Source organism: Euprymna scolopes, chromosome 36, assembly GCF_053919585.1.
Source record: "Euprymna scolopes isolate OS-2025 chromosome 36, ASM5391958v1, whole genome shotgun sequence".
NCBI lineage: Eukaryota > Metazoa > Mollusca > Cephalopoda > Sepiida > Sepiolidae > Euprymna > Euprymna scolopes.
In genome coordinates this window covers 42,811,450-42,838,419 of record NC_136517.1, presented here as the reverse complement: position 1 = coordinate 42,838,419, position 26,970 = coordinate 42,811,450, and the positions used below count along the sequence as shown (strand labels likewise).

At 32.8% G+C, this 26,970-nt stretch overlaps 1 protein-coding gene across 2 annotated transcripts in view; it reads right to left on the bottom strand.

Moving 5' to 3' along the window:
* LOC145260429 (uncharacterized) overlaps positions 1 to 26,970 on the bottom strand; it is a 260,625-nt gene that overhangs the window by 62,242 nt on the left and 171,413 nt on the right. The gene's annotated exons all lie outside the window — the stretch shown is intronic.

The following is a 26,970-nucleotide window of genomic DNA, read 5'->3' as shown; positions in this document are numbered from 1 at the left end:
TTTTTTCTTCTTTTTTTTGCAAAGGGCTTAGCAAACAAAGATGGCCGCTGACATTCATGTGTTGGCGGCCATATTTGTTTAAGTTCTTTGTTAAAAAGGAATATTTGAAATGAAGAAAGAGCATTTAAAAAAAAAAAAAAAAAAAATTAAGCAAGTAGGTATAAAAGTAACTTTTATTGGCTATGGTAACATTTACTTATTGTATGAATTATTTTTTTTTTTTTTACCCTATTTCGTTTGTTGGCTTCTCTGCTTAATCACATTTTACTAATTTTATGTCTAGTCGATATATCAGTTTTCATTTAAATGAACTCCTTTGAAAATTAACGAACAGAATATTTTAAGAACGGTTTTCATAATGTCGTTGCCTTTTTATTAAATCACTTCAATTAATTACTGTTAATATGGCAAACCTATTGCATATATATAATGACAATAAAATTACAAATGTATCACACCATCTTTGCTCTACTTTATGTACAGAATTTAAAATAAAAATTGTATTATTTAAATAACAGCGAGCTGTATTTTTTTTTATAGTAATATAGACGTTAGAAATGAAAAAAAAATACTTTATTCATTTATCTATAAAAATATTTAGTGGTATAAAAATATGTAGGTCAAACAATCTATATTGAAACGAACCTGATACTTTTTCTTAGGAATGAAACCCAAGCGTTTTGTGTAACTTATAAATACTTTTATACACTACTACCATTCATACATAGAGTATTGTTGAAATAATGAAACGAAAAATACAGAATATATGAAAATATGTATATAATTCATTACTATTTCATATAAATTTGCATACTTTCAGGATTTACTTCAATAGCGCTTAATCAATACACGAGTAAAACTTAGTTATATAATTGTATACTTACACCAACCAAACTACAGAGAAACGTTTGTTTCGTTCCTGGAGCTAATCATCAGGCTATTTGCAATTAACTTGGTGATTTTTCTTGAGAATTAAAAAAAAAAAAAAAAAAAAAGTTTGTATATTTCATACTATTATAGACACACACACACACACACACACACACACTATTTTGCTGCGAAGTCTATAGACATTAAGATTCCTCAGATGCTTACCATTAATTCTAAAACCGATTCAAACACCCCCCCCCCACACACACACTTCCGCCAACGCATATGTAGCACTGCTGGTGGCTAAGGTCTGAAAGTGCTTACCTTCTAGCATTGTTTCTACATCACAAGTTTTTTTTTTAGCTGAAAGTCATATGTAGGTTTTGCCAGCAGGAGACGAGGGATGCTCACTTTGATACTTTTATCAACCCTCATCATACCCTATTGCTACCCCCATCTTGGAGGTGCAAAAAGAAAAAGGGGGAAAAAAAAAAGGCGCAGGTGCCAAATAACCTTCACAGTCAGAGAATGGAATCATCTAATTGGATTTGTGTTCTCAGCTTCGCTTCGACAGACATTACATTTGTTTCACCGTCATGATTAGAAACCATCCATTATTTGACTGAATATTCAAGAACATAATTCCTTCATCATAAAGGATGCTGAAGAGTCGAACATCGTTATGGATCTGTTATAATACTAGCAGGTCCACCCAACATTGGATGAGTATCAAATATATTGAAAAACACCAATATTTCTGCTATCACGGAATAAAAAATTTGAATTGTGTTTTTTATGTCTGATTCAAACAAATGGATTAAAGTTGCAGCCTAATACAATTATGAGCATAAAAAATTGGTTCTTAAAGTCATAGGTGAGGAGTATAGGGTCAAAAGAAAAAGGACACAAAAGGAATAGAAAAAAAAGGACAAGAAACAAAAGGACACAATAATATGAATATATATAATAAAATAGCATAAACCATGGAAAATGATATTGAATTATTGGTAATAAATTATACAATACTAATAAAAAGCAAACATAAAAAGTCAAACAATGGGAGTAGAATTGATTCTCAAGATAATCAATTAGAAACTTCGCCTCCTCCCACCACCATTACAACCATCATTACTATTCATCCACTACTTGAAAAAAAATGAGGTATACAACTTTAAAACGAAAATGTCAAACCTACAGCAAAAGTCATTAAAATCAAATTCTACAAGGGTCACTCATTGTTACGTCACACACACACACACACACACACACACACACACACACACACAAGTAAGAGTGAGAGAAAGGGTATAATTCAATATTATAGGAGAAATAACAGGAGTGAGCAATTACTTATGCAAGGACATTGTTTATTCTATAGACATTTTATTTTATTTTGATCTTAGTATCAGATCGACTGACCGTCACATTTGGTATTTTTAATCGTGTAGGTTGAGTTTCCAGTGTTACTGTGGAGGTAAAGGATGATCAGAACGGTGTCCATTGAAAAAAATGTGCGCGAACGCATGTGCACATACACACACGAATTTTCTAGATTTGGAAGGTTTCAGTTTACTTACCTCCTCATGAGGACAGTGTTGAACAAAGTTTGTTTTTTTTTAATGTGGAAAAAATTCAGTTGCTAAAAAACACTAAATTGGGACAAAATAAAAATTTCCGCACTATAAAAAGATCTCTGCCTTATAACCGAAGGATCAAACATGAAGTATGATATCAGAACAGAAACTACACTTTGAAAACTTTATAAAAATAAATTCAGTACAAGGTCATTAAAAAGTGTGAGGAAGGGAAGGTCTATGGGCACTATCTTATAATTATATAAGCTATTCCTAGCTAGAATCCTCGATCACCATAATATCACATTCATTCCAATGGTCGTCTGATTCAAGATTTCCAAATCGATTTTTTTTTTTTTTTGTAAATATAAACATAAATAAATTGCTTTACACTTTGATCTTAGTCAAACAACTAGTAGGAGTGTTTATTTACCTTCTCGGCAAGAGGTTAGGAAAGTCACACACTAGGAGAATCGCACTCTGATGTACAAAAAAGTGCTCAAGAAACCCGCATTGACATTCCTCAGTAGGGGAGTGACTCAGGTGATTAGCAACAAACAGAAAAGGTAAAGCCCAGAACAGTGCTGGACATTCCTAGAATGCACAGCAGCAATGTATAACAGATGAGGATCGAACTAGTATTTTCTTGGGTTTAGGTAGTAATACGTGTGTGTGTGTGTGTGTGTGTTGTTTACAATTGCTCGTTCAAACTTTAGATTGTCTAATGTATTTGCCCGAATTCCGTCTTTAATAGTACTTAATTCCATTCATTCCTTTGGCAATTGCTTGATGGTCCTGAGGTAAAGGTTTAATAAATGGAGCAACAGGTGTCTTCGTGGCTGGGTTTGAACCCCATGATTGGCAGGAATTGTCACCCTCTATAAGATGATTGCATAAGCATGAAACACTAGTGTCTAAGTATAAAAAATAATTATTGTTTAATAAGTGTATAATATATATATATTCTGACGTGATGGAGAAATTCAAAAATAATTTTATATATATATTAGTGACGGGACGATTCCAATACAACTACCGATTCCTTGCTAAATTCCAGATTCCAATTCTTTAAAACTCCAAATATTTAACTATGAAGTTGTTATTTTTCCCAATTATAATAACACATGTTAAATTAGTTAAAAATCAATAAGTATTATTTAATTATTACTACCAGCAGTGGATAGGTTTTGTCTTTAACAGAATTAAAAAAAAAAATAATAAAAAATGGACAATTAAAAAAAATTGTTTATTGGCATTGAAATGTAGGTACTAATTTTTTCAATTGCAATACCTCTAAAAGCTCCAATTAATCGTCCTTACACACACACATATATATATATATAACTACTTAATTTACTCACATAAAATTAATATACGAAAGTATAAATTTATGTGTAAACTTTAAGTATTCACTTCAAAAGTGCTCAATACGTGGATAGAGCTAGTTAGTAAGTTATAAAATATATATGGCGATTAAGCTACACTGAATATTCTGCGTTTCATCCACTCTAGGACTCTTCAGGCTTATGCGCGAATTTTGGGGTTGTTTGTCGTTTTTATATGCGCATCTTCTATTGAGATTTTAGTTACCAATCAGCTTTCTAGTATCCACCGCACCCTTCCTATCAGCTAATGAGCATGCACTTATCGGACAAAGGCTTATTTTACCTCTGGTTGACCTGTTCCTTTGTGTGTGCTCTATTTAGCCTGGATATCTAGTTTCTTGACCTGTTTTAAATCTAGGTTAGTGTTGTTTTTATGTTATATATATATATATATATATATATATATATAAACTATGTACATACATATATGCACACACACACACATACATGTGTGATCGTTTATGTATATTCATGTTTATTTAATTTATTTATTTGTTTATTTTCTATTGTTTTTGTAGGTTTTAAAACTATTTTGTATCACTATCCTAGAGTAAATTTTATCTTGTGAACACAGTTGTTTGCTATTTCTCTTCTACAGTTTAATAGATATTGGGGTTCTTTAAAGTACAGGATAGCAAATTTTTCATGAAGGCATAATCTACATGGGTCGTCTAGGTCCCTACACGTGGTAGCTTGTCCTATTATTTTCCATTTAACTACCGGCAAATGTCCGCTTTCCTTGAGTTCCCAGTATTTATTTGCTAGCATTGTTTTCATACGGTATTTTTTATTGTTGAATGTACTTTTGTGGTCATAATATCGAGTTTTGAAATCTAAGGAAGTCATACCTACATAATATTTCTTGTTATTCGGGTTTTCTTTCACAAATATTGTGGCCTGGCTGGTAAACTACGCTTTTGGTTAGACATTTGTTTTGAAATGGGCAAAGTGTGCGGTGTCTACGGTTGCATTTATCTTGTTCGTTATTAGTATTTTTATTTAGAGTATGATTGTTCTTGTCCGGGGTTGGTTTATAATAATAATAATTATTATTATTATTTCTGCTACTGTTAGTTTTATTTTTGTCATGGTGTCTACTTTTTTTATTGTTTATTTTGTTGTTGTTTACATTGTTTATATTTTGTTATATGCTTTAATTATCATCTCTAAATTTTCGCAACAACTGTAGGATAACTTTAAGGTATTTTTATTGAAAATTGTGTAAGGAGGTTGGTTGAGGGGAAAGTGTTTTCTTGCTAAGTTTTGTTTTTAACATTTGATTGTATGGGGCTGTATACCAAATTATAGTTCTTTTTCTTCGATTTTTAATTTTATTATAGTTATTTGTGTTTTGTTGCTTATATTTGATATCGATATTTTTGTATCCACTATTTTTTAGGGCTGTTTCGTAGATATTGGTTGACCTGTTAAATGCATTTTCATCGCTTAAGTTATTATTGAGTCTACTTACGATCAAGTAAGGAATCTGTTTTATAATTGATGGTGGGTGATTGGACTTGGGGTTTACGTATATTGGAGTAGCGTTATCTTTTAAGTAGGGTTCATATGTGTTTTTATCTAAATTTAACGTGACGTACAGGAAGTTTTATTTTTATGTTAGCTGATACGTCTGATTTTAATTTTTTCATTTCCTTGTGTATGATTTTCTTAAGTTATTTCCCTTGACTTCGGAGTTTTTTTTTTTTATTATAGCTAGTCCGTAATCTCTATATAGGCCGATATCCGTAGTATACCCATGTAGATTATGCCTTCATGAAAAATTTGCTATCCTGTACTTTAAAGAACCCCAACATCTATTAAACTGTAATAGAAAAATAGCAAACAACTGTGTTCACAAGATAAAATTTATTCTAGGATAGTGATACAAAATAGTTTTAAAACTAACAAAAACAATAGAAAATAAATTAAATGAACATGAATATACATAAACGATCACACATATATATATATAAAAACTAACAAAAAAAAACAAAAAAAAAACAACACTAACCTAGATTTAAAACTGATCAAGAAACTAGAACTAGATATCCAGGCTAAATACACAAAGGAACAGGTCAACCAGAGGTCGATTAGGTCTTTGTCCTATAAGTGCATGCTCATTGGCTGATAGGAAGGGTGCGGTGGATACTAGAAAGCTGATTAGCTAACTAAAATCTCAATAGATGTGCATATAAAAATGACAAACAACCACAAAATTCGCGCATAAGCCTGAAGAGTCCTAGAGTGGATGAAACGCAGAATATTCAGTGTAGCTTAATCGCCATATATATTTTATAACTTACTATATATATTTTTATATACCTAAGACACTAGAGTTTCATGCTTATGCAATCATCAGTGCAGGAGATTACGATCAATGCCAATCAAAGTATTCACTCTCCCCTCCCCCGCAATGAAGCCACATTTGGCTCCATTAAAAAGAACATACACCAGGGCCAATATTTATCACCACGAGATTAAGGGAATGTTTTATCAAGTAACAGGAAGTTAAGATGCACGCATGTACGGATGGTTCTCCGCCTGAATTGACACAAATAGAGTCTATTTCTGAACTTGTCGCATAACAATTTGAATTGGCTTCATCAGTTAGAGCGCACGAAATGGAGTTACAGATGACCCGCATTGCATGGTTTGCATCATGTGACTGGTTTTAACAGTTATCTCCTGAACATCCTGTTAGGATGAAATGTATATGTACGTAGATGATAATTAAATATTTATTAAATAATGTATATTTACTTTTTAGAAAATCAGTTTTTAATAGCTTTTTTTTTTATCCATTAAAAATATGGCATATTTATTCAATTGTTTTGTATTTTTGCTGAGGAAAAGATGACAAACCAACGAGGAAGTAGGAATTGACAGAGTGGTTTTCTCCGACCCGATTGCCCTTCAACTATCAATCTCAATTTAAGGTTAGTTTTTCTTTCCCCCCCGCCTCAAGGGAATCACCACATCAAGGCCCAGAGACCAATAGAGGATAAGGGTTAAAGAGTGTACAATGCTCAAAAGGACAATATAGTAATCGTTAGAAGTATAAATTTGGTAAAATTGGATTATTTAAGGGGAACAGCTCATCAAGAACTTGTTCACATTGGACTTGTAGACGGCCGTATTGTAGTCAGCTAGAAATCAGGTAAACGGAAGAGAGTTCCACAGGTGTGCAGTTCTAAGAAAGAAACTTTGTTCATGGAATCTACTTTTAGGCACAGATAAAGAGTGGGGGAAATTATTGATAGTGTTTTCAGCCAAACAAGTGTTTCTCGTGAATGTTTGCCAAGGGGGATCATAGGTTGGAGCTCAGACGAGCACTGCTATATAATAATAATTTGACTATCAACTGTATTTTGTTTTTTCCAGCCATTAAGTATAGTTCGTTTCTTCTGTCCAGGTGCGTGCCTGTGTCAAGTTTATATTTTTAATACTTTCTTCACCTTAAACAAAGCACTTGGAACGAAGGAGCTACTGTTTGGGATGGTGTAACAGGACTGAAAAGCTCAGCAATAAAATGTCCATTAACATTAGATTTAAATTGCTGCAGCGTAATACAGTCAGGAAAGTAAAAAATGGAGGGAAATCCAAAATCTAGCAGTCTGAAGGAAGAAATTATTTGAAGGCTTTCTAGCATCTAGAGACCTCGATAGTGAAGGGATGGGATTTTGCTGCTTGTCAGGTTAGTCGGAATATGTGCATCGAGGTGGCACAAATGCTACGAGTTCATTAGGAGCACATTCCATTAAGGTACTTGTAAAGCAAGCACAGGGATACAAAACTGCGGTGATGGGACAGAGGCCAGAGCTTGGCTGATAGTATGGGATCTATTAGATATGACTCTTTTTGGACTGTCTATAAGAGTGAGGCACTAATGGTTATATGCATCAGTTCAGATGTGGCATCAATAATCTATATTCCTGCCAAGTGGCATTTCTCATACATATGGCCTGATTATTCAACATTTGTTAACCATCATCACCAGCTGGGTTGATTAGATTCCTAAGAATTTTCCATTGTTGTTTTCTTTAACATTACTGGAAACCATACTGCCAAGATAGTTTCTGCCATTTAAAAAGAAATATTTTCTCAAATATTTTGCATATGGCAGTAGGACAGAGCACACCCAGTAGTATATAAATTCGTCATACTGATTACAATATACTAAAACAGTTAGAAATGAAATGGGCGGTTTTTATATTTTTCATCTGGCTTTGACCTATATTTCCATACATCGCTAACAGGATAGAATCATAACTGAATGAGGAAGTTAAAAGAGGAAATTTGAAGAGAATAAAATGTCTACCATGTGTATCTGTTTTTAAACTTATTTAATCCAAACGATGGAATTGGTTCAGCATGTACAGACCATTTTTTTTTTTTTTTTTTTCTAAATTGTTAAATACATGTATTTCATAACTCAAGTCTAATCCATATGTCTGCAATAAATTAGTTTAAATTGCAGCATGGTTGTGGAGTCCGACTAAATTCCTGAATAAGTCCGATTCCAATCAGAATAGATCAACTTTTACTATTGATGAGGAGAAAGTAGACAGGGAAGAACTGATAAAAAATATGAGAAAATGTTTGTGGAGAGCTCCTAAAAAAAAAAAATGGTACCACTAGAGACTGAGCTAACAGCATTTTAATTTAATGTGATTTTTGGTCTAAAATCAAAATCTAGTATTTGTTCAGTCTCAATTAAGTCAAATATATTTGAATACGTATAGAATAACATTCAAATATATTTGAATACGTATAGAATAACATTCAAATATATTTGAATACGTATAGAATAACATTCAAATATATTTGAATACGTATAGAATAACATTCTGAAGATAATAAAATGTGTTGATAAATAAATGCAAATATTCTTGTTGTTTAAACTTTCAAGTATTAAACAAAAGTTATTTAAGATGTCTGGTAAAAGATATGATCCACATATGCTTAATTTATCTTGCAATACATTATCAATATAGGGTTTGAATGTTGTTCTATTTTAAAATGTACTTGAATTAATTTGATTAAAAATCTTTGAAAATCAAACATTTTTTTGTGATAATTGCTCCAGACGAGGCATGAAATCACTTGACATAAGAAACTACTAAAAAGATAGAAAGATGATTATTGAAAAGATAGATGCCTATTGACCTTAGTTTGAAAAGACCAAGGTTAAAAGTAGAGGGAAAGCAGTCAGCAGGAAGAGAGTTCCATAAGCGTGCAGTTCTTGGAAAGAAACTACTGGAATAGAAAGCTGTATTATAATGTGGTATCAAAACATCGAATTAATGGAGACCACTAGACCAACGAACTGGAACAAAAGAAGCAGGGAATAGATCAGACAATTCTGAAAAACATGTCATAATAGTGTTTATCGAAAAAACTGAGACTAGCAACATCATGTCTGTTAGAGATTGCAGAGATGACGGTCTCTAACCATATGTCTCAGCTGCACCATGAAGTTGGCCTGTAGTATAGAACAAAGATTCTATGCTTATAATTCTATTGTGACTACTTGTTTTGTATTACTGGACTAGGTTAGAAAGGCGAGATGAAACAACTATGAAAGTCCTTATTTACTTGCCTCCCCATGAAGGCGAAGGTAGATACAAGGTCAGTGTCTTAATGTGGAGAAAATCCAGCTCCCTAAAAAAAAAAAAATAAATAAAAAAATACTTTGGATTGGGACAATGAATAAAATTGCAACAGTTTAGAAGATGTGGGTTGCCTTTGTCACATCTTCAAGTCCGAGGTAATTTATTTTTAAATATACTCGACATAACTAGTATTGTCGATATTCTGCAAACGATGACTGGGTTTGTTCAGACAGGAGATTGGCCCCAGAAGGAATTGAAAAGTAAGTGATCTAATGGGCCTTGGATAGAAAAACAAAAACAGGAAGGCCAAAAACGAACTGAAAACAGACAATCGAGAGAGATTTGATTGCAACGAGAAGAAACTTGAGGAACACTATGGATCTGGCTTCAGATTTAAAAAGATTGTATATTTTGATTGCCTCATACATTGCCAGGCATTGGTATTCTTAATTTTAAGTAATGGATCTGGTTAAAAAAGACAAAGCCATGGAGACAAATAAAAAGAAATCTATGATCAGATTCACAAATTCTGAGGCACAGTCGCATTTTTGGCCAAGCAAAACGATCTTCAGTACTCTATGCTGCCTCGAACATACCCTAAGATTGACCCCAGAGAGAATTGTCAACCAAGTGCTCGAATGGACTCCTGATGAAAAAAGGAGAGGGAGACTAAAAATAAACTGGAAGCAGACAATCAAGAGAGAATTGATTGCAATGGGAAGAAAGTGGAACGCTGCTGTGGATTTGGCTTCAGATTTAAAACGATGGTTATACTTTGCTTCATGTCTCGCAGGAGTTTCTAAGTTTAAGTAAGGACTCCTCCTTCACAGATCAAAAGCAGAACAGATACTAAACTGATCCTAAGACAGCAATAAAAGTCTAAGTTTTATAAATAAACTAGCCTAGGTGCCCGGGCGTTTGGAGGTGTGTTGAGCAAAAAGAAGTGGTAGTAGGCAAGCAGGCTCGAACTTGCACCGCGAAGGAGGAAAAGGATGAAATAAATAAATAAAAAAAGTGACGTTTTTTGCTGTTGCGCCCATTGCCAAACCAGAAGTTACGGAGGTTTAAATTAAGGCTAGACAATCGAAGATATCGGGAAAAAAAAGAAAAAAAAAGCGACCTCTCCTTGTAGAAAAGTGCCCAGTTGAAATTAATGTTTTGGGCCAATTTTTCGATATTTGTCATCCGAATGGTCGAGTTTCAAAATGATACCGATCTTGTAAAAATCCATCACCTTTGTCGAAAGTTTTAGGCATACAAACATTTAAACAGACAAGTGAGATTTATTTTTATAAAAAGTTTGTCTGGTGAGTTATACTTTTTTTTTTGTTAATGTTTTTAGTTTGCTTTTAAGTGAAAGAGTCGCAGTAAATGTAAGACCAGGTAAAAAAAAAATTAAAAAAAAAAAAAAATGAATAAATAAAAGCTCCCTACATAAGACATTTATTTGTAAAAGGTTGCTTTTTCTGATGCGAGGGGATAAAATAGAACAGTGAAGCAGAAGAGGTAGGTGGGAGGATGGACGATAGATCATCTTCCCAAGTAATTGTAGAAAACAAAAGAGGTTGCTATAGAAGAGAAAATAAAGAAATCCTATTGTTTTACTAAAGTAATTAAAAACACAGACGAACCAGCATCAAAGAAAAACCACCGTTTTACGACTCTGGAAAGTATTGTTTCTATTACCATCACCACTAGATTTCACACAGAAAACTGTGCAGCGTGCGATTGAGAGAAGGGCCGATCCCCCCCTCCCTGCCACACACCTTTTTGTAATTAAAATAATTGCTACACGGTAACAAAATAATTAACCTAAAAGAACGGCTATTACAATAAGGATAGGGTAAACATGGCATGCAAAGATACATATCAATGTTATGTTGAGCATTTTTTTTTTTTTTAAATCAGGTGCTTCTTCAGTACTAGAATGGAAATCGAAATATTGAATTTCAATTAAAACAATGCTACTTCTTTGGCATGTCGAAATTAGTAACAGTCAAAAAATTACGAAAAATGATAAAGTAGAAAATTAATTATTAATGAAAACAATTTTCGAAATAAATTGGAAATTATACTTAAAAAATAAACAAGAGAGGTAACCGATGTCTGTCTTGTCACAGTTCTCCAAAAATGATAACGGTCAATAGATTGTGAACTCATGAAAGTACATGTATGTACTCCTGCAGTAATCTCTACTTATATATTTAAGGTACTTTGTATGGGGGGGGGGACGAGTTCAAAACGGCTGGACCGATTTTTGAAATTTTTACATAAATGTACTTTGGTTCTGGCAGTGTTCTTAGATAGGTTTTGTATCGGGATGCTCCTGAGAAGTATCAAAAGTTGATCATCAGAAAAAAGACATCTGATTAGAAGGAACAGTTCGATTTTGACGAGTTAACACTGATACAGGCTAACATCACAAGTGCATTTCAGAAAGTTTATCGCCACAGAAGCGGAAGGACCAGCATATAAATTCAACAGTAGGTTCTTTGATAAGACAGAGGCACAACTGAACCATGATACTTAACTTTTGCCCTTTAAGCTTTTAATTTAAGCCATTATATAAAAATATTTTAATAATAAAAAAAAATCAACAGTAGGTTCTCTACAGTGCAATGTAGACTACAATGTATTGTGGACCAAGTTACTTCAGGGAGGGATGTAACGTCGTGGTGGGTCCCTGACTAGAGCAAGTAATCAAACGATTTTATTGAAAAATGGGCAATTTCACCGATTTTTATATAACAATAAAAGTATTTGAGGTGCGGAACAATTGTTGATTCTAATTCAATCCCGGACAACGTCGGATCTCCCTGCTAGTATGTCACTAATTGCGACATGACAATTAAATAGATAACGTTGCTTTAAGTTGAAATTGACAGAAAAATTAAGTAGATAGCTGTTTTTTTTTGTTTTTTGTTTTTTAAATGGAGATTCAATTTGTGTGTGTATATATATATATATGTATATATATATATGTATATATATATATATACACACATATATAACAGCTGAACGTCAAATCAGAAATCTGTAAACTAGAAAATTCTCCACAAAAGTTGACCCGAATGTTTTTTGATTTTTCCCAGTATCTAATTGATAACTTTTTTGTTGTTGTTTTTAGTTTATTGAAGGCAATTCGGAATTTTAACTCATTGTTCTAAGGGAGGTAATCATTTTGCTAAAGTTGACAAAATATTTTTCTTACAATTACTCGAACTAGCGAGGACCCGTGGAAATTCCACAGCGGACTCCTTCATATGTAATATATTGATGTTGGCAATCTGTTGATGCTCAGCATAGATGGAGACGCCATAATATTGTAGCTCTTTTGTTAAAACTGCAAAAGTATTTATCTAAACTAGCAGGGGCGCCCTGCGTAACCCAGTTGTAAAATATGCTTAAATATGATATTTTAATTTATGCAAATTTCGTATATATTATTATAGAGTCAATTTATATTATAAAGTTGTGATTTCAAAAATAAAAACATATCTATATAACTTGGGTGCATTAGCTTGAATCGAAACCAACCAAAACTTATGAATTTTTGGTAAAATTATTTATAAAAAAAAAAAAATAAAATAAAAATAAAAATAGATGACTTAAGTGCCATCAGCTATAATCGAAACCGAAACAGGAATTCGTGGTAAAATTATTTATTGCAACAAATGGAAGGTCATAACAATTAAATGACAGTCATTCAGAAGAAAAAAGATGTAAGCATAACATACGAAATCGTATTAATATATAGATGTTATGTTAAAAAGAAATTATAATATCGTCGCATTTTACATTTTTTTTTAAATTAGTGTTATAAAATTTTGTTACATTAAATGAACTAGTTGAAAAAAAAAAAAAAAAAAAATCATTTTTTTCTCACAATTCTTAAAACATGTTTACTTCCCTAGAACAAGGAGTTAAGATTCCGAATTGCCCGATTAAATATTTTATAAACTGTATTCATTTAAAACAAATAACCATTTACTTAATAGCAAATCGTTAATTAATTTCCTTTTTTTTTTCAAAATTCCAATGCAATACAAATATCTGAAAGTTTATATAATCAGAACGTGTTTATTAAATCGTTTCAAATTTTTTTTTTTTTTTTTTCCAATTTTCTTAGTTTGTTCAAGTTGCCGATGAGGCATCCTAATGAATGCTTAACATTACCCCGCTAACTTATATATTCCAACCGAGATATATTTAAGATTATCGGCGTCCCTGTTTGAGTCCCTCTTGCACTTGGTTCACCGGGTATATTTACCAGGTAGGGGTTTTTTTTTGTTAACTAGTTATGGCAACCGACATAAAAAAAAAAACATGATTGCCATTCAAGTATCACAAGATTTTCTCCGAGTGTTTTTTTGTTTTATCGCAAACAATCACTAATTTGTATTATGATTATAAAAGTGGATCGAAATGTGTATGCACACATTTTTTTTTTAATTTATTTATATATCCTTTTACTGTTTTTTATATTTATCAAATAATTATTTTTAAACATTAAAAATAATCTTTTTTATAACAAAAGCGTACGTAATATGCTATTAATATTCTGCATTTGAAAATAAAACATTACCTCCGTTCGTTAAATTGTACATCTGGCCCTTTCTTATAGGGTTATTATCGGAACTTACCAGATGTACAGACACACAATTGTATTTCCACCTGTCGTAATGTACGCGAGTAGTAATTTTTTTTTTCCATTCATTAATATTAATACATTGGAATGAATGAACGGACGCCCACCCCCGCCCTCCGGTACACAAAGTGAGTGGGTGGAAAGGTTTTTATTGGAGTACATTGAATTTGATACAACAGTGACACTGTTGAAAAACAAAAGAAAATACACCTTTTTTTTAGGTTTCATAGCAAAAATAAACCATAATAGACTTTGGTAATATCTTCAATTATTGGTAAATTTTTACGACGTGCCCCAGCGTATTATAAACACTCCAACCTCCCCATGTTAAGAACGGGTTCCGGAATAAACACACCTCAACCTCAAAAGCCGGCCTTAACATGGAGAGGTTGGGGAAGGGTGTTTATTCCGAAAGCCGTTCTTAACTTGAGGTGGTTGGAGGGGGGGGGTATATTACGCTAGGGGAGGTAAAAAAAAATACTAAATTATTTAGCCCCCCACCTCCCAATACGTTGGGTATTTATTTCAAAGCAACTTACACTTCCAAGTCATTATTCAATAAGCGAAATTATATATAATTAAATAATTATTCTTTTATACCTACAGACACTAGTGTTTCATGCTTACGCAATCATCAGTGTAGAATGACAATTCCTACCCGTCGGGAGATTCGAGCCCACCTTTGACTCCTACAAAGCCTCTACTTCTGGGCCACCAAACAATTGCCATTAGTTCGGGCGCAAACAGACAATCCATAGTGTTCCAGCGACAGGATCATTGCGCATGCGCGAACACACACACACAATTCGATTAGCAATTGCACACGACGACTAAAATTACTAGAACCCATACTTATAAAAACACTACAGCCCCTTTTTAACCGGATCTCTTCAACACCGAGACAAATATACTTACAGTATTTAATAACTAACAAGAAACTAAATAAAATATAAAATAAGAAAATTGCAATTAAAAAAATAATAAATAAAAAATAAACAATTCGCCTCTGACCATCCTGCACACACCTTTATAAGAAAAAGAGAAAAAAATATAAATACACTAGATACGGGCAAAAATGGGTGGGCAAAAATACGGGGACCTAGTTTTGAAAGCAGATTTATCATAATTTTTTTGTAAGTTTCCGACTACTTTTTGATTACACTTGAAAGATTAGAGATTAAAGTTAATTTCCCAAAGGAAAAAAATATTTGTACACGTGAAAAAAAAAAAAAAAAAAAAAAAAAAAAAAAAAAAAAAAGTTATGAAAATGTTTTCACAGCGAGCTAACCAATTCAGCTAAATTTTGAAGTTAAATAAATTCATTGTAAAAATCCTTTAAAAAGATAAATATTAGTTTTCTGATTCTATTTCAAAGATAATTTGTAAAGTCCTAAGATATTGAATTAAATAAAAAAAAAAAAACAAAAAAAAAAACACCTGTTTTTACACAAAATACAGCTTAATTAGGCCTCAAAAAGCAAGTAAGTATGCCGTTCGGCAAAACACAGCCGATAAAAGTTCGTAAGCACGAATATACGGAAGCCTAAAATTTCAACTAATCAAAACGCTGTTTTAAAATGAAGTCATGATAGTAAAAGGATGTAGAGGTGGCAGATTTCTTTCAGATTCTTGCGTTTTTTTATTTTTTTATTTACTACTGAAACCCATAACTTTAGTAAAGGTATTTTTTGTTTAACCAAAATATATTTCCATTCAGATTTAGGTATACCCAGATTTAAATAAAAATAATTAGTTCATTATATTCCGCGATCATTATTTGATAAATACTGAAAATTTCATTAAAATTGGTTAATTTCCTGATTTTTGATGAATTTTTAAGTAAAGGGAGGGGTAAAAATGTTTATACATTTTGAGCATTAGCATTCATTTTGCACGTACCTAAAATACACCAAGCCTCAAAGGAAAAGAAAAAACGTAAACGATAACAACAACAACAACAACAACCGCACTTGACGATAATCGGACGCACCGATGGAAAGCACTGGAGGAAAACATGGCCGAACAACATTTGGGCTCTATTCTATACAAGAGCCAGCCGATATATAAAAGACCGCTCGGCAAATAGAAAACATGGTGCTTGTCTATAAATGGGCCGAAAAAAATTGTTTACAAGAAAAATCTGAAAAAAATCTTTATAATGTCCGTACTTGTAACTGCATGAAGATATTCCAAAAAATCACATAAATCGATCAAATAGTTTTATTATTTATTATTTAAGAAAATCAAATATCACACGTTTTAGCAAAGATTTGCTTCACGCCATCTTGTTTGAGACCTAATGACACTAACGACACCTGGCGGAAATATGGGATCAACAAGGGCAGACAATCGACTTTTTTTTTTTCTTATATGTCAAAAACACTTTCTTATAATACAAATACAAAATAAAAAAAAATTAACTTATTTAATAAATAAATTGACTTCTTTTAATAAAGAGAAAATCGAAAACACTGGGGGGGGGGTTCGTTTGAAAAGCGAACATGAAAAACTTAGAAAGACGTCGTTATGTTAATTTATTATTTTGTATGTGTATTGTATTTCTCACGGTTTGCAAGTGAACCATATGGTGGTACGGATGGTACGATAAAGGAAAAGCTATGATGATGGTTCTCTCTTATCTGAGCATGATTTTATTCTTTAAGCATCAGCTTGAGATTAAGATTAGTTGTGATAGAAAACGATAGTGATGAAAGCAACAAACAGTTCACTGCTGGAAAATAGCACATGCAACCCACATTACTCTGGTTTAATTAAAGTAACTAGTGCGATAAAGATACTGATCTTTATCATTACTACACACACTGACTTGATTTTTTTTTCATCTTGAAATGATAACCTGCTTAATGCTACCCCTTGTGTGAGCATATCAATGACTCTTGTCACAACCTCTTTTATCTCCTATGTTGTCTCATAACAGCCACCACTATGGTTTTGAGCTTAAGGAATAACTAAAAGTCACAGAGAGCAAGGTTTGGCCTATAGGGAGCGCGAGGAATTGTCTTGATGCCCATCTTACTCAAATAGTCTGTGACAAGGATGGAACACCCTTGGGACAAACTTCATGCAAATCTTCCGCATCTTCAGTTCCTTGCGAATAATTGTGTGTACAGTTCCCACACTGACATCAAACTGCACTTATTGTCTCTATAGACAAATTCTTTAATTGGTCAATCAACTCGGATGTTCTGACTTCCTTACATCATCCCTCACAAACTCCCTGCCTTCCTTGAATCTTATGCTGCTCAAAAACTGATGCTCGATTCATACAAGATGGTCCAAAAGCAATCTGAAGCATTCCATACGTTTCTGTGTCACTTTTTCCAAGTATAAAACAGAATTTTATTGCATATCGTTCTTCTAAAGTGTCCTTATGTCCAGATTGCATTTTTGAAATTCACCAGCCAAGATAATCAGGCTTTAGTAGGGTGTATTCTAATTCCTGCTGCAGCGGTTCATTTGAACCTGAAATCATAAAAATCGGTCAGTCCTCTCATAAGATGTATAGCAATAACATACTGAATTTTCAAGAGTTTACGATAATTTTAAATGCCTGTATAAAAAAGTCCGGAAACGTATTGAAGGCACCTTATATGTATATACATGCTTTTTTGACAGAATTTTACCAACTCTTCATTTAACTTTTTAAGATTCTAACCGTCTCTTTAAGTGCAAAAGTTTGAATCTCCCTTGCACTTGGTTCACCAAATATATCTGATGGGCACTTTTCGGAAATTCTTGTTCATTAGTCCAGTTGCTCCTATAATCACTGTAACGATGGAGACTTTCCTAAGATTCCCGTTTCTTTTTTATGTCATACATGAGATCTTGGCATTTTGTAATCCTTTCTCTTTTAGCTCTGTTTAACCCAGTATATGAATTCTCAAATGTCATGTCAGGCCACTTTTAGATTTGCAGATTAGACCACAAATGTGACAACTTAGCAGTGGAAGTCGTGCTGTTATAGCTTCCTAATGAAACTGTCGATCCTGCCTTTGATTGTGTGATTCAAGATGATTTACAAATTCTTCCTTTGATAGAAGAAACCTATCACATACAATGCATTTCAGTTCCTGTTATTCTATAACTACACTATCTCCGCGTTTTCTTAAAACATGCGTTAAGACAACCGCTCTTTAAGATCAATATATTTTTTTTTTATATTTTACTCCATAATAATGGGTCTTCTAATTGTGCTTGAGTTATCTAGATCCATTTCAAGGTGTTTCAGATTGTTTTTCAGAATCATTTAATTCTTTTCTTAGTTTATGTTGAAAACAGAAGATACATACATATTCCATTGACAATTTATAAAAATTCTTGAAAACACCTTTCCAACAACAAACAGCAAAGATATGCCTCTAAAAATACATACATACCGGGTTTTACTTACGCCACTACTTTTAGAGGGACTTCTGCTCTTACAAAATAGGAGCCTCTCCTTTTCTAACTTTAACCACACCTTAAAATAATTTGTTGTATTTCAGTTCCTGTTGTATATTCCGGCACTATAATTTCATCCTGCTTATATATTAGTGGCCTGGCAAGGCCACAGGGGAGACAACCAAGAAAAAACAACCAACAAAAAAAAAAAAAAAGAAAAAAAAGACAACCAACAACAACAAAAGAGACAACCAAATTCATCCCAAAGCAACAGAACTAAAGCTGGCTTGCCATAACACACACATACACACATATATGTCAAAGTGTCTGTCTGTACATTTCCCTACACAATAACTGTCAATTTTTAGTCTACAGACTCGAAATTTGATATACAGGGTACTGAGATTTGGGAAAAATCGATGGGATCGGTTTTTGGCCAGAAATTTGGAGATTAAGGGGTCAAAGTTCAACGATTTCTACCAAACTCCTCCGACAATTTTGGGTCTACACACTTGAAATTTTAGATATTGGTTCCTTGGACATGGATCTAACTTAACTTGATTTGAGGCCAAAACAATAAATGTTAAGGGATCAAAAAAGGGGTCAAAGTTTTAATAAAATTTGACCTCTGCGGTCTCTTCCAAATTACTCAGACAATTTCTGGTCTAAATATTTGAAATTTTACATAAAGGGTATTCAGAGATAGGGCAAATCTTTTTCATCGGTTTAGGTCGAAAATTTTTAGTTACCAATATATAAATGTATGTATGTATGCGTGTTCACCTGTCTGCCTAAAAATTTCGACAGAGGCGACGGATTTTACCAAGATCAGTATCGTTTTAAAGTTCCACCTTTCATACAACAAATATCGAAGAATTGGCTAAAAACATTAATATCTTCCCCTTCAACTAGGCACTTTTCTACAGGGGGGGGGAGCACTTTTTTCACCAATATTTTTTTAAAGTTATCCCCTTTAGATTGTCTAGCCTTAATTTAAAAAAAAAAAAAAAATGTCGCTTCCGGTTTGGCAGTGGTTGTAACAGCATAGACGTCAGGTTTTTACCCCATTTTTTTTTCCTCCTTCACGGTACGGGTTCGAGCTTGCCTTCCTACTACCAATTTTTTTTTTTGCTTAGACACACATCCAAACACCCGAGCAACGCCGGTCTGAAATGCTAGTATATATATATATACACACACACACATTTGGGCATATTTTATTGGTTTGAAAATGTGTTCTTTTTTACCAAATGTCATGAAATTTTAACCATAGTATAGTATTATCTTCAAAAAGCTTGCAAATTTTCATGTAATTTCGTCCCATAGAACCAAAAATATGAGCATTTCGATATTCGATTTGGCTACGAGTAATATATATATAAAATTGCAAAAGGTGATAGATAGATAAGTTCAAAATCTCAGCGAGTAATGATCAGAATTTAACAAATGAAGGCTCGTTGGAAAGGTAATGATCTGAACTGTGTAGTGGGCTATGTGATATTTGTCCTTAAAGTCGCACATTAAGGGGATCATCCAGAGTTTATGTTTGGCACTTTTGTATAGCCATAAAATGTATCGGTAAAGGTGCAGTATCTTTCCATCCTAAAAAAATCCTTTAAAATTACAAGTATTATAGGTTTCTGGGGATGCTGACAACGAAAATAACATTTAAAATTCCAGGAAACTACTAGTTCAAGATATGAAGAAATTATAATTGCAAAAATGGGGGATCACTTTTCTATATTACTTTAACAAAATGAATACCCACTTTATGGCCACCTTGGTTGGGGCGTCTTTTTTTTTTTTTTTTTTTTTTTTTTTAGAGGTGGTGTTTATTATGGACAGGTAGACTAACACAAAACCTAAGTTCAAAAAAAAAAACCTGTTTTCTTTAGGTTTTCGGGTGTGCTGAAAACCAATATTAATTTTAAATTTTCCGCAAAGTATTTTTCCGGGTATTAATTAAAAATATGCTTGCGCGTACAACAATAGCCACCACTTATAACAAAGAATCACATTGCTTGATACCTGGAAAAATACTCATTTGCTGAAAATTTCAATGCGATATTCGTTATTAGCACACCCAAAAACCTATAGAAAAGTTTGTGTTGGTGTACTAGGCCACAATTACCAAATAAATACCCCCCCCAAACAGACGCCCCCCCCCTCAAAAAAAAAGGTAGCTATAAAGTGGGTGTCTACTTTACATTAAATTAATATAAAAAAAGTGATCCCCCGCATTTTAAAACTATAATTTCGTCATATCTTGGAAACTACTCGTTTCCTGGAATTTTTAACGTTATTTTCATATTCAGCAACCTCAAAAACCTGTAATAGTAATTTTAAAGGATTTTTCGTGGGTGGAAAGATACTGCACCTTTACCAATGTTTCAGTCATAGTCATTTGATTTTCTAGTTTTGCATATGAATTACAAAATATCTGATATTTCCCCAAAACTTCGGGCCTTGATGGAAGGGAGACTAAAACTTGCTGCTATGGTTTCAAATGATCTGAAATAACAGCAAATGAAGACTGGATTCCAAATATTTCTCATATGTTATATCTCTCTTCTTTGATTTTCATACATAAAGTAAATTTCACAATGTATAAGGATTATTTAATACTGGAGATATTCATAATCATGCCCTATTTCAAAAAGAGGGGAGATATAACATACGAGAAATATTTGGAATCAAGTCTCCCCTTGCTGTTATTTCAGATCATTTGAAACCATAGCAGCAAGCTTTAGTCTCACCTTTATCAAGGCCAGAGTTTTGGAGAAAGTATATATATATATTAGATGAGCAGTATTCGGCTAGTTAGTAAATGCCAACAACTATAACACTGGCAAAAAACACACCAAGCTGGACTACAAACGAAAATACTTCAGGAGATATGGAATCTCAAATACAAGATGCACAAGACACACCACAAAAACCTACTGTCACATGCTCAGGCAGGCGTGTTCACTTTGCAAAGCACAATGATCATATTTACTAAAATTAAAAGGACGTTATAGCAAAAATTCACATTTCTGTAAAATTTCATAATAGTTCAAAACCTAAACATATTCCACCAGTTACCAGTACTCTCACCAGAGGTTCTCGCAATAGCTCCGCTATTTCGGGTGGATATGTATTGTGGGGTTTCATGAAGAAAGTAATAAAACTCCTAATCGAATGTGGACTCGTCAGCTATCACAGATACTGTGTGTAAACACATCACTCAGCATCAGCTCAATGCACCCATCCGGTCAAAAAGAGAAAAATAAAAATTAATTAGACAATGGGATCAAAGCGCACTAAAAATAAGATTTAACAACCAATGTGTCTGTGGGAGCCTGCAAGGAGAAATATAAACCAGGATTTTTGTAAAAAAGTAGAGAAGGAAGCAGGATACAGCTGCAATCAAGCAAGAAGTTACCCAGCCCCAAAACACTCCTCTCTGTGACCGCTATTCGACTTACAAAAAAGGAATAAGTACTCTTTATGAACATTCTCCTTTATATTTCCCTTTGTTTCTTCCAACAGCTTATGTATGATATAATCACATTGATACATCAGTTCTCATTAGATCATCAAAGTTAAACAATGTTAATTGGTCAGTCATTACTAAAATGACTGACCAATTTGGGAATTTCAGGCATTGTATCTAGGAGGATGTTGACACCTTCCTGCAAGAGTTGCAAAAACCTAACATTGTCATCTCCCCTAATGGGAATATACATGCGACTGGGGATCACTTGTGAATGTCATACTCCCATGGAACTTCTCTCTTCGGAGGAAACCGGTTAAATTCATATCAGGTTAGTTTATGTTGAAAATGACGACAGAAGATACATATATATTCCATTGACAATTGTGTAGACTAATCTATTTATAAAAATTCTTGAAAACACATTTCCAACAATAGACAGCAAAGATATGCCCCTAAAAATACATATATACCGGGTTTTACCTGCTCCACTACTTTTGGAGCAACTTCTGCTCTGACAAAATAGGAACCTCTCCTTTCCTAACTTTATCTGCACCTTAAAATAATTTAGTGCATTTCAGTTCCTGTTGTATATTCCAAACACAAAACAAGCTATAGATTAAGAGGTCTTAAGAAAAAATTGTAATTCAGGGAATCTGGCTTAATTGGTGTTTAAATATTATGGATTAAATTTCATGCAAATTGTAAATATTTAAATTTTCAAATGGAAGGTTATGCCCTTTTAAATGTTACAGAGAAACTAAAATTTGGGAAATATTTATGATATATTTTGGCATATAAGACGATCCGTAAAGTTAAAAAATCATCTTTAAAAACCAATATCTCACAAGATACCGGGTGTTGCAATCTCTAGCCTAGGCTAAACAAACCTGTTTTCGTGGTTTAGCAGTCGTCTTATACAACCGATATATGATGAATTTATTAAAATTTGCTCCAATTTTGTATCTTGTCTTATCTGATGGTTGCCTTATATGCCCAGATATACAGTAATTGATATGTAATAACGATTGTCAAAATTTCACAAAAATCAACAGTATTTGAATTTTCATGAAGGACTTTGAGCCTCCTTTTGCATAAGACTAAATGAAATAATATTTAGCTTACGTTATCCACCATTAAGCCTAGTAGCTTGGTTATCAAACTCATGTTTAGTTAATTAATGTACAAGTGCCAAAAAATTCAAGAAAAAAAAACTTGTTTTAAATCACTGCACATCATCTTTTCTGTTTTCCATCAGTGAAGGAGAAATCCTTCTAGACTAAGGCAATTTTATTTTTGTTTCAATCCAGTGTGCTCCTCTCTAGGAAGGCAAATAAATAGTCATTTTAGGCATATATATTTTTTTTTCTTGAAATTTTAATTTTCGCAAATATTAATATTTCATAATCTTTTAAGCAAAAGAAAAGTAAATATTTTGATCCCATTCGAATTCATAAACGTCTGTTTCTAAATAAAACATTAGTGAACGCAAACGAACTGCCTGGGGCTGGGGACCCTGCAAAACTATTTTAATTAATTTGAGTCTGAGAAAATTAGTTAAGAAAACGAAGCACTTTAAAATTTAAAGAGTTAAAACAAAATTAAAAAGAAAAATGTCATCAAATGTGATCAGGTGGGCACAGTGCAAAACGTGAACAAATAAATTAAGAATCGGAATGCAATACATGTTCAGACAGGAAGAGGTGAAATCCTTCTAGACCGAGAATTTTTCTAAATATTTAAATTTTCAAATGGAAGGTTATGCCCTTTTAAATGCTACAAAGAAACTAAAATTTGGGAATGCACAGTTTGATGTCAGTGTGGGAACTGTACACACAATTATTCACAAGGAACTGAAGATGCAGAAGATTTGCACAAAGTTTGTCCCAAGGGTGCTCAGAGAAGATCAGAGAAAAAGACGTCGTCATGACAGCAGGGAGATGGTCGAGCTGATCAGTTCAGATACTGCATTTCTTGATGCTCTGGTGACTTGTGATGAAAGCTGGATCTACTGCTATGACCCAGAGACCAAGAGACAGAGTTCGCAGTGGAAGCAGGTTGGCTCTCTCAGACCCAAGAAGACCAGACAGAGCAAATCCACGCAGAAACTTATGATGATCCAATTTTTTTTTTTTTTTTTTTTTTTTTGACAGCACAGGCATGATTTACATATTACTGGGTTCCCACTGAACAATTAACAAGGAATACGATCTTGAGGTTTTAAAGGAGTTCAAAAAGAGATTCTGTCAGAAGAGGCCAGCAGCCGGCACTTTTCAAATCAGGTCAGTGGCATTTCTACCAGGACAAATGCACCAGTTCAGTGAACTGGCAGTTCACAGCTCGATCCTCGTCACAGACTATTTGACCAAGATGGGCATCAAGACAGTTCCTCACCCTCCCTATAGTCCAGACCTTGCTCCCTGTGACTTTTGGTTATTCCCTAAGCTCAAGGAAAACCTTAACGGCTGGTGTTATGGGACAATTGAGGCGATGAAAGAGGCTGTGACGAGGGTCATGACACGCTTACACAGGAGGAGTTTAATGGGGGCTTCTAGAAGTTGTTGGAATGGTACAAGTGCATTGCAGCCAGAGGAGATTACTTCGAAGGGGATTAGAGTTTCATGTGTGTACTATCAATAAAAGTGTCCATGTGAAAAAATCTGGAAACTTATTGAAGATACCTCGTATATCATTTTAAGCAAAAACAATGTTACTTAGTTAATTGGCATGTCGAAAATAGTAACATATCCAAAAATTACGAAAATCCTTCGAGTAGAAAGTTTTAGGGAAAATTGAGTAAAATTACATTTTTCGTAGAGGTTTTAAAGTAGACCTTGAAGAGTGCAGAAACAGGGGACCTAACTCAAAACATTTTTAGATTAAATCGGAAGGTGTCCAAATTTTGTAGCCTAGGCTTTTTTTCTTTTTTTACTAAAACCACACTACTAGCTGTTTTTCTACTCAATGAATTTTCGTAATTTTTGGATATATTACTATTGCCGACATGACAATTAGGCAAGCAATGTTACTTTTGTTTAAAATAAAAAAAAAATCGACCTGTCACCTCTCCCAACAAGCATCTTAAATAAAAATAAAATGCTTAAAAATTAGGTTAATTAAATCTTTAAAAAGTATTTTTCTACGCATGTTATTAAATTAGTAATATATATATATATATATATATATATATATATATATATATATATATATATTATATATAAGCTTAGATTTACAAAGATGTAACGTTGTCTAACTTTATTATGTATAGATAAGTTATAAAATTCAAATAATACCATTTATGATAGATAGTTAAAGAGATTTAAAAATTAAATTTCTTTCAATAAATCCATTTTTTTTCGTTAATGATATATTTTTAAAAGATGCAAAGAAATCTTTAAAATGTTATAATCAGTAAAGTAAATGTGGTTTTATTGAAGATTTCAGCTTTAAGAAATCTAGTTTTGAAAAAATAAAAATAAAAAAATATTTTTAAGACTAATTGCTACTTGTGCAGTTTACGGATTGTGCTGTTTTTTTTTGTTTTTTTGTTTTTTTTTAGGATTTTCAAGTTAAAGATACCGTAAAAACTAAATTAAATTGTTCGGTGAAAGTACAGAACAGTTAAAGCCACCTCCCCTTCCCCTCTCCGGATTCCTTGGGTTTCTAAATTAGAAGGACGGTCCGTAAACTGCACAAGTACCAACTAATTTAGTTAAAATAATAGCAGCCATCTTAGTTGAAATATTTAATATAATCGTAAAACATCCAAAATAAATTTCTTAAAACGCTCACTTATTTTATTTTTTGGATAAGTGCTAAAATCAAAATGGCTAAAATTACAAACTTGTGTCTGTATTTTAAGAGGGGAATTTTTTCCGTAGACACCGGTTAAGGTTCGTGTCACAAGAGGTTCACATGGCAAGGCAAGTTCTAAAAGTACCATCTAAAAATTAAATTTTGATAATTTTCTTATTGTATTTTTTAATTGTTTAAAGACATTTGGGGAATAATCTTAAAAAGCAAGAATGCAGATTTTTAGGTATTATTATACAAACACCGTGACAGCGTTAGGGTTAGGATTAGGGTTAGGGTTTAGGGTTAGGGTTAGTGTTAGGGTTAATTCGCTGTCACGGTGTTTGTATAGTTTTACCGATTTTTAGAAAGGGCTGGCTGTAACCCTCCCCCTTTTTAAAGAAAAAATTAAGGATTAGTGAAATACTGAAATACCTAAAGAAGAGTAATACTATTATTATTATTATTATTATTAAAATAAAAATTCGTGTCAAAATAAATATTAAAATATAATTAAAATACAAAACTGGGATTATAAAAATATTCGTAATAAATAAAATGAAAGACAAATGAGGAACAAGGGAAGAATTTAGACTATTTTTTTTTTAATTAAAAATAAAAGGAAAGGATGTTCTAGAAAAGAATGGCAGAAGAAAGCGGAATGACTGAACAAAAAAGGGTGGTGGGGTATTTTCTTTTTTAAATAAAGATATTATAGACTTGTGCATTTTAACCCCCCCCCCCCCATTAAATTGTTATTTTAGCAGAGCTCCGTCCGCGCAAGGAGGAGTTAACAAAGCCTCCCCCACCTTTCCATGTCAAAAAAAGATTTGGTAAAATTGCCGGGGTATGTTAAATGCACAAGTGCCGATATTTTAAATATACAGTATGAAATAACAAAGATATGAAATGATTGATTAACATTTGAAAAAAAAAAGGGGGGGTACTAATATTTTAGTGATATGTTAATTTAATGTATGCATATAATCTTATTAAATAAAAGGGGTTTTAAACCAAAGAATGAGAAGGAAAAAACACAGGAATTACTATAAAAAAAAAATAAATAAAATAAGGGGTGGGTCGTTTTCTTTAAATAAATGTTAAATGTCCAAGAATTCCATTAATAAAAAAAAAAAAAGAGAAAACAGAAGAATCACATAACTATAGATGTATTATTAAATAAATATTTAAAATCAGTGTTAGTTAGACTCGA